The following is a 17712-nucleotide window of genomic DNA, read 5'->3' on the forward strand; positions in this document are numbered from 1 at the left end:
AGCGGCGAAGTGGTCCAGAAAGATGCACTGCCGGCACCACGGCAGGTCACCTTTGACGCCAATCCTGGCAAGCTTCAAGATATGGTTGACAATGCCATCAATCGAGCGTTGATTAATCAAGCTGGTGTACTGTCTAATACGGTTTTCAACGCCGTGGCAAGAACTTTCAAGGAAGGACAAATCCCGCCAGATTATGTGGGGCCCTCCCATCATCAGCCAACGGCACCAGAGGTCACGGCTCCATCGGCTGCCTTGACGAATGCAAGTGCACAGCCTGCCGTCCCTCCAAGTACATTGGGGACTACTGGTGCACTATCTATGCCGATGGCAACCAACCCCCAAATTTCAGTGGGGCAGCATAAACTGACAACAGATATGTTGGCATCGGCAATGTCGGGGTTAACTCTTCCTCCCAACTGGTGGGGTTATGGTATGCCTCCAGAGTTGACGCCGGGAACATCACAGATAACTGACATGAGGGGTAAAACTCCTATGACATCGGCACCTTCCAATGTGCCGGTGAACCAGAGTCCTCGGTATACCACAACTACTACTGCAAGGCCTCACACTAGAAATCCTCAAGATTCAATGTTCCAGATGCCCAACGCATCGGCAGAGTCAATGCTGATGCAACAGAGGCCTATGGCCCAGTCGGGGTATGTCAATTCAACGACGGTACCCAATTACCAATCATCGGCAGCACCTATGCCGATGAACGCTAATAATGGATGGCTTGGACAGCAAGCCTTTCCACAGTCGCCCCAGCAGGGTTATCAGACTACGGGGTTCCAGCAAGGGCAGGTTTATCCCGGGTTCCAAGGTCAGGGAATTCCCAACCAGCCAATAAATTTTGGACAGCAACTCGGAGGACAGCCAATCGGTGGACAGCAGTTTGGTAGTCCGCAGATTGGAGGACAGGTGACCAATACGATGTTCCATACAGGTCACGTCCCGAACAGACACGTGGAGGTTCGCCACCAAATGCCAGATCCGCAGCCGCCTCATCGGCAAGATGCCGATGCGTATTGGGCCGATAAGATTGCTGAAGTAATGAGGGAACAATTTGGGATAAAACCCAAAGTCAACACTTATTCTTATCGGACACCGTATCCTCCAGCGTATGATTTGATCCCGCTTCCACATCGGTACAAGGTACCGGATTTTACAAAGTTTTCCGGACAGGACGACACGTCAACCATGGAGCATGTCAACAGGTTTATTATTCAATGTGGAGAGGCTGGTAACAGGGACGAATTGAGGGTTCGTCTATTTTCATCATCATTGTCTGGATCGGCTTTTACTTGGTTCATATCATTACCTCCCAATTCAGTAATTACTTGGGCTGATCTAGAGAAGCAATTCCACAGATACTTCTTCTCGGGGGTTCATGAGAAGAAGATCACCGACTTGGTCAAGTTGAGGCAACGTAATGATGAGTCGGTCGAGGGATTTGTGCAGAGGATACGAGAGGTCAAGAATAAATGCTATAGCCTGGTTCTGGATGATCGGCAGCTAGCCGATTTGGCTTTCCAAGGTTTGTTGCCACATATCAGGGATAAGTATGCCTCCCAGGAGTTCGAAAGTTTAAGTCATTTGGTGCAGAGGATATCTGATCAAGACATCAAGCCTTTCGAGCCTAAGAGGGCATGGAATAAGAAAGTGTCATTTGTTGACGAAGCAACAAGCTCAGATTCCGATGAGGAACCAGTAATCGGTTTGGCCGAGTGGGTAAAAAACAAGAAGCCGATGTCTTGTCCTTTTGGGCAGAAGGAACCAGAGAAGTTCGCCTTTGACACCGCCAAGGCCGATAGGATATTTGACTTTCTACTTCAGGAAGGTCAAATCAAACTGTCACCTAACCACGTGATCCCGTCGGCAGAAGAGTTGAAGAGGATGAGATATTGCAAGTGGCATAATGCAACTTCCCATGACACCAACGAGTGCAAAGTATTCAGACAGCAGCTGCAATCAGCTATAGAGTCAGGGAGAATCAAATTTGACAGCTCCAAAGCCCAGAAGCCGATGAAGATAGACCAACATCCTTTCCCAACAAACATGTTGGATGCTAAGGGGAAGGCTAAAGTCTTAACATCGGAGACAGCTGAGAAGAGTGCATCGGTAGATCCTCAGCATCAAGTTACTACTGCCGATGCAAGAAATAAGGGCTTGGTCCAGGAAGGAACTAGCTCAGGAAGGCCTCCTCGGTCTGGCATCGTCATAACTCATAGAAGGCCACGAGGAAATTGGCAACAACGGGAAGATCGGTATCGGCGCCAGCAGGAAGATTATCGACGGGAAGAAGAAAGACGCCGACAGGAGTGGAATCGGCACAGGGATCATTGGAATTGTCCATTCTTCATCCATTGTTGGGAGGAAAATATCAAGCTTCCTACTGTCAGAGACTGCCCTGAGTGCAACGGTTATGATCGGTACAGTAGAACCGATCGGCGTTATCATGATGATGAACGGCGGTTTAATGGGCCAATCAGAGGAAGGGCGTCAGTTCATGATCGGCTGGGGGGCAGGCTTAGCGTTCACGATCGGCTCGGGGACCGTGTCCGGTATTTTCCCAGGAACCAAGAGGAGCTCGAAGGAATGGCTGATGCGCGGGTTCCCGATGAATTCATATTTTGCAGGGATGCTAACACGCATCGCATGGAGTCGAGAGAGAACCAACGCCCGACGGCAAGGCAAAGGCCACTTCCTCCATGGTGCCCTCAAGGATTAACCAAGACACAGAAAAGGAGGTTGCAACGAGAAAGGCAGGAAGAGCTAAATAAAGGAGAGAACTCTGGAAGTCGGCAGCCGTCAGACACTAAGAGGGAAGGTCCATCGGCTGGCGTCAACATGGTCTTCATGTTGCCGATGGAGTTTCTTGCACCAGCCAGTGATGATGAGTTGGAAATTTCTGATCAGATAGCTCAGTTGGCTCTGGATCCGATGACGGCTATCTTTGAGAAACCTGCCGATGACGAGAGGCAGCATCTTAAAGCTTTGTTCCTCAAAGGAAGGGTTGATGGGCAGCCAATGACTAAGATCCTAGTTGATGGTGGAGCTGCTATTAATATTATGCCGTATGCAGTATATCGGAAGCTTGGGAAAGGGGATCAAGATTTGACCAAGACCGATATGATGCTCAAAGACTTTGAGGGGAACGTGTCTCCAGTCAAGGGGGCGATATGTGCAGAGTTGACCATCGGCAGCAAAACATTGCCGACAACTTTTTTCGTGATCAGCGGAAAAGGTGCCTACAATTTATTATTGGGGAGAGATTGGATTCATGCCAATTGTTGTGTCCCATCTACAATGCATCAGTGCTTGGTTCAGTGGGTAGGTGACAAGATTGAGATCGTCCCAGGGGATTCTTCTTATGTTATCGCATCGGCAGAAGCGGATACTTATGAAAAGACTAGGTGCATTTCAGGAGAAGTTTGGGAGAAAGATTTTCTCAAAGTTGCCGATTATGAGATTCCACCGATCCAAGCAGTCGGTTCTGACGACGGTTTTTAATGGATAGATTCGCCGATGATGGAAAATTAGGCCAGGGGTTCACATCGGCCGATGATTTGGTAGAAATAGATATAGGTAGTGGTGATAAGCCTAGGCCTACTTTTATTAGTGCTAAATTAGATCCTGAGTGTAAGCGACAATTGACTAGTTTGTTAAAGGAATATAAAGATTGCTTTGCTTGGGATTATACAGAGATGCCTGGTTTAGACCGATCAATTGTCGAACATCGGTTACCCATCAAGTCTGGATTTCGGCCACATCAGCAACCAGCCCGCCGATGTAATCCTAACATTCTACCTGATATTAAGGCCGAAATCACTAAACTTATTGAAGCTAAGTTTATTCGGCAGTGTCGGTATGCCGAATGGATTTCCAATGTTGTTCCGGTTTACAAGAAGAACGGGAAGCTTCGGGTGTGCATTGATTTCAGGAATCTCAATAAAGCTACGCCGATGGATGGATACCCAATGCCTGTCGCCGATCTACTGGTTGATGCTGCGGCTGGCCATCGGGTCATCAGCTTCATGGATGGTAATGCAGGTTACAATCAAATATTCATGGCAGAGGAGGATATTCCAAAAACCGCGTTCAGGTGTCCTGGTCATGTTGGACTATTTGAGTGGATAGTCATGACTTTTGGGTTAAAGAATGCTGGTGCTACTTATCAAAGGGCTATGAATTTTATATTTCATGAGTTCATCGGCAAGATCATAGAAATTTATATTGATGATGTGGTGGTCAAGTCTGGAGATTTCTCAAAGCATCTTGCTGATTTACGAAAAGTGTTGGAGTGCACAAGGAAGCATGGATTGAAGATGAATCCCAACAAGTGTGCATTTGGCGTATCGGCAGGGCAGTTTCTTGGTTTCATGGTACATCGGAGGGGTATTGAAATTAGTCGAAGATCTATTGATGCCATCAATAAAATAGTGGCCCCTACCAATAAAACCGAGCTCCAATCCTTGATCGGCAAGGTAAATTTTATCAGAAGATTTATATCGAATTTATCTGGAAGGATTCGTGCGTTCAGTCCTCTTCTTAAGTTGAAGGCCGATCAAGAGTTTGTTTGGGGAGAAGAACAGCAGTTGGCTCTGGATGAAATCAAGAAGTATCTAGTAAATCCTCCAGTTTTAGTTCCACCCCAACAAGGGAAGCCCTTCAAATTGTATTTATCTACCGACGGATCGGTTATCGGTTCAGCTTTAGTTCAAGAATTTGAAGGGAAAGAGAGGGTAATTTATTATTTGAGTAGGAGGTTGATTGATGCTGAAACCAGGTATTCGGCCATTGAGAAGCTATGCTTATGCTTATATTTTTCATGTATCAAGCTGAGACATTACCTGTTGTCGGCCGAATGTGCTGTTGTTTGCAAAGATGACGTGGTCCGATACATGTTATCTATGCCGATTATGAGTGGTAGGATCGGTAAATGGATTTTAGCGCTGTCGGAGTTCGATTTGCGTTACGAATCGGCTAAGGCAGTCAAAGGGCAGATTATGGCCGATTTTGTGACTCAGCATTGCGGTCTAGTGGAAACCTTAGAAATTGCACCCTGGACGCTCTTCTTTGATGGATCTACCTGTGACCGGGGGGCAGGAATCGGCATTGTATTAGTTTCTCGTAAGGGGAGGAAGTATGAGTTTTCCTTGCCGATTGTTGCTACATCAACAAATAATCAGGCTGAGTATCAAGCTCTGATCAAGGGATTGGAGTTGTTAAGAGAAGTTCGTGCTGATGCTGTTGAAATATTCGGGGATTCTATGTTGATTATAAATCAATTGGCCGGAAGCTATGAATGCCGAAGTGAAGTTCTCATAACATATTTCGAGAGAAGTATGCAACTGTTAAAGGAATTCAAGGACTTCCGATTGGAGCATATTCCCCGATTGCATAATGAAGACGCTAATCGGTTAGCCCAGCATGCCTCGGGATATCAGCCAATGATTAAAACAACATCAGCAGTCAGTGCCGGTGATTGGAGGAAAGAAATTATTGATTATCTAAAAGATCCATCCAAAAAAGTTGAAAGACGGGTTCGATTTCAAGCGACCAAGTATGTGCTCCTTGAAAATGAATTGTATTATCGAACTATCGACGGAATTCTTCTTCGATGCTTGGGTGATGATGAAGCCAGAAGTTTGATGGGGGAAATCCATGAAGGAGTGTGTGGAGCGCATCAGTCAGCTTTTAAGATGAAGTGGATGATTCGAAGGAATGGATATTTTTGGCCAACCATACTTGAAGATTGTTTTAAATATTTCAAGGGATGTCAAGGTTGTCAAAAGTTCGGTAATATCCAGAGAGCACCCGCATCGGCTATGAATCCTATAATAAAACCTTGGCCGTTCCGGGGGTGGGCCATCGATCTGATCGGCCAGATTTGTCCGCCGTCTAGCAAAGGGCATAAGTTCATTCTAGTTGCCACTGACTATTTCACTAAGTGGGTCGAAGCTATTCCTTTGAAGAAAGTCACATCGGCCAATATGATTGATTTTGTGAAGGAGCATATTATTTACCGATTTGGGATTCCCCAAACGATTACTACCGATCAGGGCACCATGTTCACGTCGGGGGAGTTCGATGAATTCGCGATCGGTATGGGAATTAAAGTGTTGAATTCTTCTCCTTACTATGCTCAAGCCAACGGGCAGGCCGAAGCGTCTAACAAAGGAATTATCAAGCTTATTAAACGAAAGATTGAAGAAAATCCTAGGCGGTGGCATACATTGTTAAATGAAGCATTGTGGTCTTATCGGATGGCTTGTCATGGATCAACCAAGGTGTCACCCTATCAATTGGTGTATGGACATGATGCAGTGTTACCTTGGGAGATTAAGGCTGGATCTAGGCGATTATCTTTTCAAGATCAATTGGCTGCCGATGATTATGCCACTTTGATGACCGATGAGTTAGATGATTTAGCAGGGCATCGGTTAAAGGCTTTAATGAGTATAGAAGAAAATAAGAAGAGAGTTGCTAGATGGTATGATAAGAAAGTAAAGGCTAAGGAGTTTGCCGATGGGGATTTGGTATGGAAGTTGATTTTGCCAGTCGGGACTAAAAGTTCAAAGTTTGGGAAGTGGTCTCCTAATTGGGAAGGTCCTTATCGGATAAGACGCTCGGCTCCTGGTAATGCCTATATTCTAGAAACTCTCGAAGGAGTTGAATTTCCCAGAGCATTAAATGGCAAATATTTAAAGAAGTACTACCCCAGCATATGGGTCGATGCATAAAAGTTTAAGTGCCGATAACACTCCTATCGGCTGGATTTAAATGTTTGGGGGCAGACTTAATGTTTCAAAAGATGCCGATAACAGTCTTATCGGCTAGACTAAAAGCTAAAAGCAGGAAAACAAAGGTGTGTTGCCGATGAAAGCTTCAGATGTTCAGTAGCGCTTGGATTGCCGATATGGCGCGCAGCCGGATCTGATTGGCTGTCTCTATCTCTTTGATATCGTCGTCGGCAGAACCTTCTATCGGCTTCAGCTTCCTCTTCAGCTGCAACGCTTTGCGGCCGTGGACGTTTCGCTCTTGTTCAAGGTGCTTGATGGTCTCCGGCAGTTGACTCTCTTCTTGCTGGGCTTGGGACAGAGCATCCTCTACTTGCTTGAGTTCGGCCAGCAGAGCTTCTCTTTTTGCCGATAGATCAGACACTTTCTGCTTCAGTGCATCACCTGAGGACTTTAAGGTGCCGATATTCTTATGTTTCTCATCGGCTAAGAGTTTTTCTTTCATCATCTCCTCAGAAAGCTGGATTTGAGCGGCTCTATCGGCAAGGCGTCGAGTGGCTCTCTGGTACTGTAGCTGGCGACTTTCTAGGTGTGCGGCATGGAAGAGTGTTTCTTCAGCATCGGCAGGGATTTGGCCTCTAAGGGTCTTGAACAGGGCTTTGGCTGGGTCAGAATCATTGACCAGTTGAGTTGTGTCTTGATGAAGTATGGCCGATAGCTCTTCTAGCTTAGCTTTGGTTTCTGCCGATACAGTTCCAACTGCCCGAGAGGAGCTTGCTTCCTCGCCTTCTTCTTCGAAGATATCAATGGCGAAGGAGAATAAGCTGTTGGGAGAATCTTGTTCCTGAAAATGAAGATGAAATAAGTCAGTTTTATGGTCAAAACTTCGGCAGACGATACTGGTGGAAAATTGGATGACTTACTTGCTTCAAGGCGATTTCTTGCCTTTGACTCAAAGATGCCGATAGAGCTACAGGTTGATCGACAAATGTTGCCGATGGAACGATATCGCCTGAAAGAAGACAGAAAGGATTATGAGACTAAATGAGAATAAGTTTATCGGCGGAAGTATTGTTGAGATATGTTACCCGGGGGAGAAACAACAGTTGCCTGAGTCGGGGAAACCGCCGATGATATAACTGGACCTGCCGGGCCAGTTGTTTGTTCACCTACGTTAGCTGATGTACCTTCCGTTTGAGGTTCTTCCTGCTGGGGTTCTTCCATCTGTGGTGCTTCCTGTATTGGTTGGGGAGATGATGCTTGCTGTGTCTGGACTTCTGGAGAAGAAGGGGAAGATTCCACCGGGATTGGAGACACCGGAGGAGGAGGAGGAGTTGCCACTTTCTGGCGCTTTGTTCCAGCCTTGGCACCTTGGATGCCCTTCCTCTTTGGCTGGCTAGACTGGGGGGCATCGGCACCTTGGCGTGTGGCTTTTGCCGATGCACCAGTTTGCTGCAACAACAAAAAGGAGTTTATGAGCACAGATAGCCGATACAAAGATAGTCAGCATAAATGAAAAAGGTTTTAACAGATTGCCTTGAAAGCTTGCGCCAGAGTGGAAGCAGTTACCGTTGGTGATGTCTGGGTTTTCCTGGTGGTAACTTTCTTGAGGCGCGCACCCCGGTGCACGAGCCAGAGTGGGAGCATTATGGCCGATTGAGGAGATCGGGCCTGATGGGAATAAGTCGATCGGCTTGCCACTCCTGCTAACCGATGGGGGGGTGTTGTCAATCTGCAAAAGGAATACAGGGGTAAGTTACCGATGGGAATGGTATTGGAAAATGAGACATCGGTTTAAAATACTTACAGTGTCATCAGGGACTTCGTATTCGGGGTCGATCATGCCGCGGTATGAGAGGGCCGATCTGCAGAATAGATTCTCTTTCCATTCTGCCCACCATAACTTGTATGCCTGAGTAATGAAGGCGGCTGGAACCCATTCTGACAGATCTACATCTGTATCGGCATTTGGTGGTAGCTGGGCTACTCGAGTCCACTCGAGGAGGTTGGCGATGGGTTCTCTGGGCTTTATTACATCGGCATAAGGAAGTGCAATCGGCAATTGGCCGAAAGCTAGCTGGCGAGCTAATGCCGATGGATTATAAAATTCATAGGTTTGGGGAGAGGTTTTCGTGCTGCCGAAGAAATTCACTGGTATGGCTCTGGGAGTCACGATTGCCATCATCACCTCATTGTCCCTGTCGAGAGCTTCATCAAATGGATTGAAGGTCAGAGGGAGCATGCTGTCTAGGTCGTCATAAGCCAGCCATGGTCGTTCATCTCTGGCCAGACCCTCATACAGAGTCTCGAAGAATCGGCCGATCTGATCCGGATTGTTCCCTGAACCGGGTAAGACTATAACAGATTCGCCAAAGTTCAAGGGGGCACGCGTTGCCGATTCATCTTCACCCAACACATGATTCTCGGCTATATCTCTTGGGAAGTGCTGTGAGAACAAGTTGAAATCAAGGCGCTTGTGCAGGTGCAGATTGAGCCACATATTAATAAACCACCAGGGGCCTCCCAAGTTGCCGATGGATTGGCCAAGCAGGAGTTTCTGGGCTACCTGATGAAGAAGGTGGTAAACAGCGCCGAGCAAATATCGGCCGAGAGGAAATTGGCCGCCGCTAGCCAGTCTTTCTGCTGCCGATAGATAGACAGAAGTCGGTCCTGCCGATCGACCACAGAATACAAACTTGTCCAACCACATGTTCAGAAAGGTGGTTTGCTCCTTTGTGGTGACAGGCCCTCTCCCGCGATACTTCTGGATGTACCCTGACCAACCACCGATAGCGCGAGTCTCCACTTTGGCACTGGGGGCGGTATCAAAAAAGTGGGTGCTATCGGCAGAAGATATATCTAGCCCAGTAAGCATGGCTACATCGGCAAGGGTAGGAGAAGCAGGGCCGTGGCCAAAAACAAAAGCATTGAGAGTGTCTGACCAAAAGTAGGATGCAGCTATCAGCAATGACTCGTTCCTGTGCATATCGGCAATGGAAAGCCTAATGCATTGAGCTAGCTTCCTCTCACCCCATTGAACTTCATAAGAATTGCTGACCCTCAAGAACCAATCTTTCCACCCTACAGTAGGGCTGGGCCAAGAGCGAAAGGTGTCTTTCCACAGATCCAAAGAAAAGTTTTCAGCTCTAAAAGGAATCCTGTTGGTTTCTGCATTGATAAGGTCGGTTGGATCTGGATCCCCTAGAGGGCCGAGGCACTGAAGGTGTGGTTGATCGGTAGGGATGACAATTTTGTTGGACAACTCCTAGTGTTTTGGGGAATAAAAATACAAAGAAAAAGGAAAAGGAAATATTCGGTAAGATGAATCGCAGATGAACAGGAATGCGAGAAAAAGGTACAGCAGATGAGATGGGAGTCTGACCTCAGGGACGACAAAGCCAATGGCCATCTTGTCGTGAAGAAGACGTCGGAGGGCACCGGAGTTGATGAAGAGGAGTGCTTGTCGGAGATCTTGAGGGTTGTAGATGGCGCCGCCGCTAGAAAAGCAAAGTTGGATAGTAGAATGGTGTAATGGGGGAGGAGTACCCAAGAAGGAACTATTTATAGGACAAGATGGGCAAGGGCAAATCCGACTTATCTCTTTGCCGCATCCGAGAAGCCCGAGGGTACTCAGGTGGATATGGTAACTGTTCGCACGGTAATCCAGGGATTGTGCAGGTGATTTGACAGGAAGCGGTCATTATCTAAAGATATTTTACTGTGCGCGATCTCCTGGTCGGTCCATCGGCGATATTCTATAACGGTCATCTTGCCGATGGGCGGATAGACGGGGGGTAACCGTTTTTTGCGAATATCCTGGTCAGAGCATCGGCAGATCTTTGTAACGGAATTGTTACCGATGTACGACCAAGAAAGATGCCCGTTTAGGAAGTTGGGGATTTCGAGGAATCTGCGGAGGATTAGGATCAGAGTTGTTCAGATTGAGGTTGTCGGTTACCAGATTAGGAGCATTAATTGCGGAGAAGGCATCATTACTGCAGAGAATTTCGGAGCATTAATAGTTTTATACTCCGAAACTGGGGGGCATGTGTTGACACCATTTTTGGGCACGTGTCCAGGATGGCAGGATAGGGTGGCAGTACGATGCGGGTTGCTGATGAGGATGGTTGCCGATGAGGGAGAGGTTGAATGTGACTAAGTCCACAGGCAGTAATATGGTGCCGATGACTGGGTAAAGAGGTCTGCCGATGACTATGGCAAGGGGATTGCCGATGACGCGAAGGAGGAGTCCGGAAGCTGCCAGTTGTCATGTGGAGGAGTTTTGCTTTGTCACGAAGGATAGTTTTATTATTTCCTTAGTTATTTGCATCGTTTTGTATATGGATTCCGTGTAATTTGGAATTCAAATTCTAATCGTGTCTGGTTGTAGCTCTTTGAGCAGGGTATAAATATAAACCCTAGGACCTTGTAATCGAGATCAAGAAATCAATCAAACACACGTTTTTACTCATATTCCAGCATCTACTTTTCGACGACTTCGTCATACTTTTTTCTTTTATTACGAGTTCTTAGGAATTCGTCGACTTAAGCTCGGCGTGTTCTCGAGTTCCGCGTGAGTACCTCTTAGCCGTGACATCCGGGCGCATCGCTGTTGTCAGGACTAAAGTATTCGAGTTATCACCTTTGCCGATAGTAAGGTCAAATCGGCTGGCACGCCTTAACGTTTGAATCGGGTATTAGCCCTTTGTGTTTGCAGATCAATTTTGCATCAACACTATCTACGGGAAGCATAAAACTAAAGTCTAGGTAAGAGAAGGACATAATATAAAGTTTGAGCGGCTGTTTATCTTGTTCCTGCTACACTAAATTCTCGAGATTTATTTTGAAAACTTACAAATCACATGATGAGTTCCTAGCATTACAAACTACCTACCATAGCCATACTTGCTATAACATCTTATTCACATTGAGTTTGATCGAGCTGTGTAGACCCTTAGGAGCTTTTCATGTGGTTAAATTAAGATATTCACTTACACACATCTACTACACCATTCATCACCAATCATTAAATTTCCTAAAAAAAATATTATCACTCACTGTCCCAAATATTGTTATTCTCTCTCTCTAAAAAAATTCAATGCAGAAGAGGCATGGGTTATGCAAAAATATGCAAGGAAATAAAAAGGGGCAAGTGCCCGGAACCTCGAAAAAGAAAGAAAAAGAGTGAGACAAGAGGTAAAAATGGACAAGTGTCCGGAGTAGAATTAGGGGTACAAAGATGCCCACTTGAGCGGAAAAAATGGACAAGTGTCCGACAGTAGAATTAGGGGTATCTACTAGCCACCTGAGAAAAGAAAAGAAAAAGATAGCCCATGTTCTCCCAAAGCAAAGATCAAAGAAGAGGAGAGGTAGCAATATGAGGAGCAATGAGAAGTAAGCTTTATCATTACTTATATTTTTACCATCACTATCATTTACTCCACCACACATGCACATTTTGATTTAATTATATGCTGAGTTCCTTTAGGATCCATGGCTCGATTAGACAACATATGTATGAGCTGTTTTTCACTCCTATGAGCTCCACTTAAATATTCCATTAGCTATAGGTAAGTGACATTTTGGTAAGGATCCATAAATACCACATATAGAGAGACTTGAGAAAATTATTGTTGGGAACTCTGAGTTTTATTTTTGAAAACTTATACAAAACTCTGGAACAAAGGTGAAGTATAGACAGGAGGAATAGTGCTTGACTTAACTGTTTTGTCTTTCGATTACTTAAGACTCAAGTGCAGGTACTAAGCTCCATAACATTTCACTCTAATCTGGAAGAAAATTTATAAAAGCATGTGTGCCTGTCAGGAAAGAAAACATCGAAGCAACTCCTGATCCATCTGAGTTTAGATATTTGCTCAGGGACGAGCAAAGGGTATTCTTGGGGGAGTTTGTTGACGGTCCTTAAGTACTAAAATTAACAGTCAAATAAATATGGAAAAGGATCAATATGCACCAAACATCTAGAATTAGGGTTTTATCTGACAGAATTCCATGAGCTTTGGTGTTTATCTATTTCTACAGGGGGTTATCAGAGAATATGGAGAGAAAGCCCACATGTCTTGTTTACAACGAGATAATTACGTGCCGCGCAATTTTCATCAATCTAGAAGAGTCCAGAAGCCACAGGAACGAACGAGAAGACGATCGGGCTCGGGGGCAGGGCGGCCGCCCACCCCCCTTGGGCGCCCGCCCAGGGTTAGAGTCCAATCAGGACTCTCTTTTGGGACTATGCTCCACCGACCTAAAGGATGAATCTAAACCATACAATCAATGTGGGTTTGATCCAACGGCCCAAATTCACTTGAAAGGACTATATAACCAAGGCCTCTCCACCCCTGGAGGAGAGAGGAGAAGAGAAGAAATCATTATTCAGAGGTAGCCATCAAAGTTAGGGTTTAGAGCTTCTCTCCCACAGAGAATTAGAATTAGCTACTCTCTAATCCTTCAAGTTTAGAGGTTTGATTAGATAGCAATTAGAGAAGTAGAGGATTACGCTCTGGATTCGGATCTTCGGTAATAAAGATTGGTATTATTCATATCTTTCTCTAATACTTTGTTCTAATTGCATTATGTCTCTACTCTTAGTTTGCTCTAGTTCTATATATGATATAGTTATGATTGATAATGAGTTTATGTATAAGTTTGCAAAGCGCTTAGCTCTTGACGCGAGGGAGTTAAGTGGTAGATCACATGTGGGCGTGGTGCTTAGATGTTATTTTCCTACAAATGTATCCTATTGGCCGAGTTGTGTGGTAGTTCGCGATAGTGACAGCTTCGTTGATTCTTATATAGTCCACCCTCCGTTGATAGGACATGCAGAACTTGTATTACGGAGTAAGTCTTACGATGTTCTGATTTACTTTAGCAATGTTCCTTATACATGAATGAAGAGTCTTTTATGCTATATATGATCTTGTAGAAAACTAGAGTAGATTATGACTTAATAGATAGTTGATAACTTAGAATCCATTCTCTAGCTAATCCGACGTCACCTACATATATGAGGAGTAGTCTATTTTCTAATCGCTGTGTTATTTACCCTTGAACTTATAATTCATTATCATTATCTTTATGGTTTACCCCCTGCTAAAGTAAGTGACTGTGTGACGAGTTTCTCATTAGTAATCATGTTCTTGCAAGTTTATCTCTAGTCTATGCCTTGATAGATTTTGCCCTTATTTTAATTTCATCCCTTTTGTTCTCTTAAGCAAAATTATAAAAAACGATACCTGGAATACTTATCCTTGTGAAATGCTATAATGAGGTGTTTTATCTGTGCGCTTGTGGATAGAATAGATTATTTTCTACAGAGACTTTACATTTATAAATACCTTTGTACACTCTGGCACCATGCTGGGGATGACAACCTAGTATCTAAGTGGTGTTAGCTAGTGTCAACAGTTAATAGCACTGTCAACCATGTCTTGAAGTTTACCAGGATTGGCTTCAAAAGTTATCTGCTGAGGTGCCCGCAATGCTACCTTTTGGATCACCTCGCCGCTCCTGTTGATACTGAAGGATTTCAAGTATTGCTGCCTGTATTCCTCCATGGCTTTTGCCATGGCTTGCTTCTGCTCATGTCTGAGATTGGCCTCCGTTACTGGGATGACATTCTCCAAGTCAAAATCGGTGTTCGACATGTTGTTCTTGATCTTGAATCTGTCCCACTGGGCGTGCCAAAAGATGTGTTGGTGCAAAAGCTGATCTGCAAACACAAAGGGCTAATACCCGATTCAAACGTTAAGGCGTGCCAGCCGATTTGACCTGACAATCGACAAAGGTGGTAACTCGAACACTTTGGTCCTGACAACAGCAATGTGCACAGATGTCACGGCCAAGAGGTGCTCACGCGGAACTCGAGAACACGCCGAGTTTGACTCGACGAATTCCTAAGAACTTGTAGTAAAAGGAAAATATGATGAAGTCGTCGAAAAGTAGATGCTGGAATATAAGTAAAAACTTGTGTTTGATTGATTGATAGATAGATGTCTCATTACATTGCCCTAGGGTCTACATTTATACCTTGTCCAAAGAGCTACAACCAGAAACGACTAGGACTCGAATTCCAAATTAAACGGAATCCGTATACAAAACAAATCCTAATAACTAAGGAAAACATTAAACCATCCCCCATAACCGATCAGGACACTGCCACGAATCAATCGGCAACCTCCGCGCCTTTTTCATAGTCATCAACAGACTCCCTGTTACAGCCATCGACAAACACCGGCACTGGTCATCGGCACAAATATGTCACCACTTTCGGACTTGGTCATATTCGGCTGTTTCCCATCAGCAACCACCTTTATCGGCAACTCCCTTGTAGACTAGTCACCATTGCTCCATCTACCGATCTACATCCCATTAACTCCAGGCGTGTATCAAAAGATACGTGTCCAAAAACGGTGTCAACAGGTGGTGTACTTAGCATAGATGAGCTTTCTGTTCTTGTCGGTCTGGACCGACACGAGCCGCTCGTTCTTCCTAGGTTGGAGAAGTGGAGTACCCTTGGGGATGGCGACTTGCTGAAAGCCGTAGTTTGGTATTGGATAATTGATAAAACCCTAGTACTAACCTCTATACTAAGTGTGTGTAGACTTAATGAGATTGGTACATGCCAAGTGATGGAACAAGAGATGATCATGGTGATGATGGTGATGACCACAAGATGATCAAGTGCTCAACTTGGAAAAGAAGAAAGAGAAAACAACACCCATGGAGATCAAGGCAAAGATATTGCTTAGGGCTTTGGTTCTGGTGATCAAGACACCATGGAGGGTGTGATCACATTTAGGATAGATAGCCGTACTATAAAAAGGGGAATTCTTTGGCTAAAGTAGTTATCAAGTGTCACTAGGTGTCATTATTCATGTGCATGCATTTAGAACCTAGTGAGCTAACTTAACTCATTCGAAGAAAATGATTGTGAAAATGCTAACACACGTGCACATGTTGGTTTACACATTGTGGTGTTGGCACACTTTGAGAAGGAGGTGGAGTTTGAAGGGTGTTTGGGGAAGTTACAGGAGTGTTTCTCACTCATAGGACGCAGTGCGCAGAGGCACCGGACGCTGGCCCTTAGGGTCCGGTGTGCTGTCAGTGCTTAGCCCTGTTAGGGTTGAGCACCGGACGCACTGCACCGGACGTAGGGTGTTCCCTGTTCATGTGTCCTGTGTGGCCTATCTTTAGATGGGTTTTCTAACTAAGAGCACCAGACGCTCAGGTTGTGTGTCCAGTGGTGTGAGTCCGGTGTGCAGGCGGTTTGCAACCCTCTCTGTGCATGAGTCCGGTGAGCACCGGGTGCGTCCGGTGCGCAGAGTCTAGTGAGGTCGTGTGTTTGCTGACCTCTCTGCGTATGTGACCGGTGTACACCGAACGCATCCAGTGGTTCATATTTGATCGTTATAGATCGACACGCGTGGTTCAAGCAGTGGACACGTGGCTTCCTCTGGAGCATCGGACGCAGGGTCTGTGCGTCCGGTGGTCTCCTGCAGCGCGTTCGGTGGCCTCGACTGTTGCCAAATGAAAGAGCCAACAGCTCTATTTGTTTGAGGGGCTTATAAATAGTTGTTGGCCAACTTAGGGCTCATCTTTTTGGCATTCTAGCATACTTGATATACTTGTGAGCCTAAGCAAACACCTCCCACTCATCTCCTTCATAGATTAAGTATCTTTGTGAGATTGGGAGTGATTCCAAGTGAATTTGCTTGAGTGATTGCATCTAGTGGCACTTGGGGATCGTTCTAGCTGCAGTTTTCTTGTTACTCTTAGTGGTTGCCGCCACCTAGACGGCTTGTAGCAGTGGAGGAGGATTGGCACGAGTTGGTGATTGTTTGTGGCCATCTCCCGGTGATTTGAGGGGTTTTGTTCCTACCCTAGCAGAGAGCAAAAGGCAACTTTAGTGGATTGCGCATGTCATTGAGCTACCTCACTTGTGGGTAGGTTCTTGAGGTGTCCTAGTGAGGACGAGGTTCATGCTACACCTTTTAGCTGCCGAAACACCAAGTGTTGGTCGACCCAATGTGGACGTAGCGTGCCGGCAAGCACGTGAACCTCGGGAGAAAAATTGTTGTCTCTATTGTAATTGATTGGCATTCTCCCGGTGCTTGATTGTTTATATATTGGTGATTGATTCATCCCCTACATGGTGGTATAAACATCTCTTCCTCTCCATTTACTTACTGCAAAGTAGTGTAACTAGTTTAGTTGCTAGTATTGCCTTGTGTAGCATAGTTCAGTAGTGTAGCTTGTAGTGACATAGCTCCAGTATGCCTAGTGTTCATATCAACTAGAATTGGTGGATTGGTGGCTTGCAAACACCCCTTTAGAGCTAGAGAAAAAAGCTTTGCTTTGTTATTTACTAACCTCTTGCTCTAGTGAGTTTGTAGATTTTTTTAAATAGGCTGTTCACCATTTTGTGAAGGCTTAACAACCTCGATGCACAAATTATGGCTCAAATAGTGTTCAACCGTGTTGGGGGCATACCACCATTATTTGATGGCACAAGTTCCTTTGACTATTGGAAGAGAAAAATGAAAATGTACCTTGGATCAATCAATGATAGAGTGTGGGATGTCACGGAGAATGATTTTGTGATCCTTGACCCTGCCAACCCCACCGACAATGAGAGAGCCAACAAACAATGCAATACTATGGCTCTCAACATGTTGACACCGTGTTTGGACACATATCTTCGGGCGCGCGTCTGGAGTTAATAAGGTGATGATCGGCAGGTGGAGGAGTAGTGACTAGTCTACAGGAGAGTTGCCGATGAGGGTTGATGCCGATGGAAAAGCAGCCGAATACAACTAAGTCCAAGAGTGGTGATACGTTCATACCGATGGCCAATGCTGATGGTTGTCGATGGCTGTGAAAGGCAGTCTGCCGATGACTCAGAAGAAAAGCGCAGGGGTTGCCGATTGACTCAGGATGGGGTACCGATTGATCGTAG

The sequence above is a fragment of the Sorghum bicolor genome, chromosome 8 (assembly GCF_000003195.3).
Source record: "Sorghum bicolor cultivar BTx623 chromosome 8, Sorghum_bicolor_NCBIv3, whole genome shotgun sequence".
Classification (NCBI taxonomy): domain Eukaryota; kingdom Viridiplantae; phylum Streptophyta; class Magnoliopsida; order Poales; family Poaceae; genus Sorghum; species Sorghum bicolor.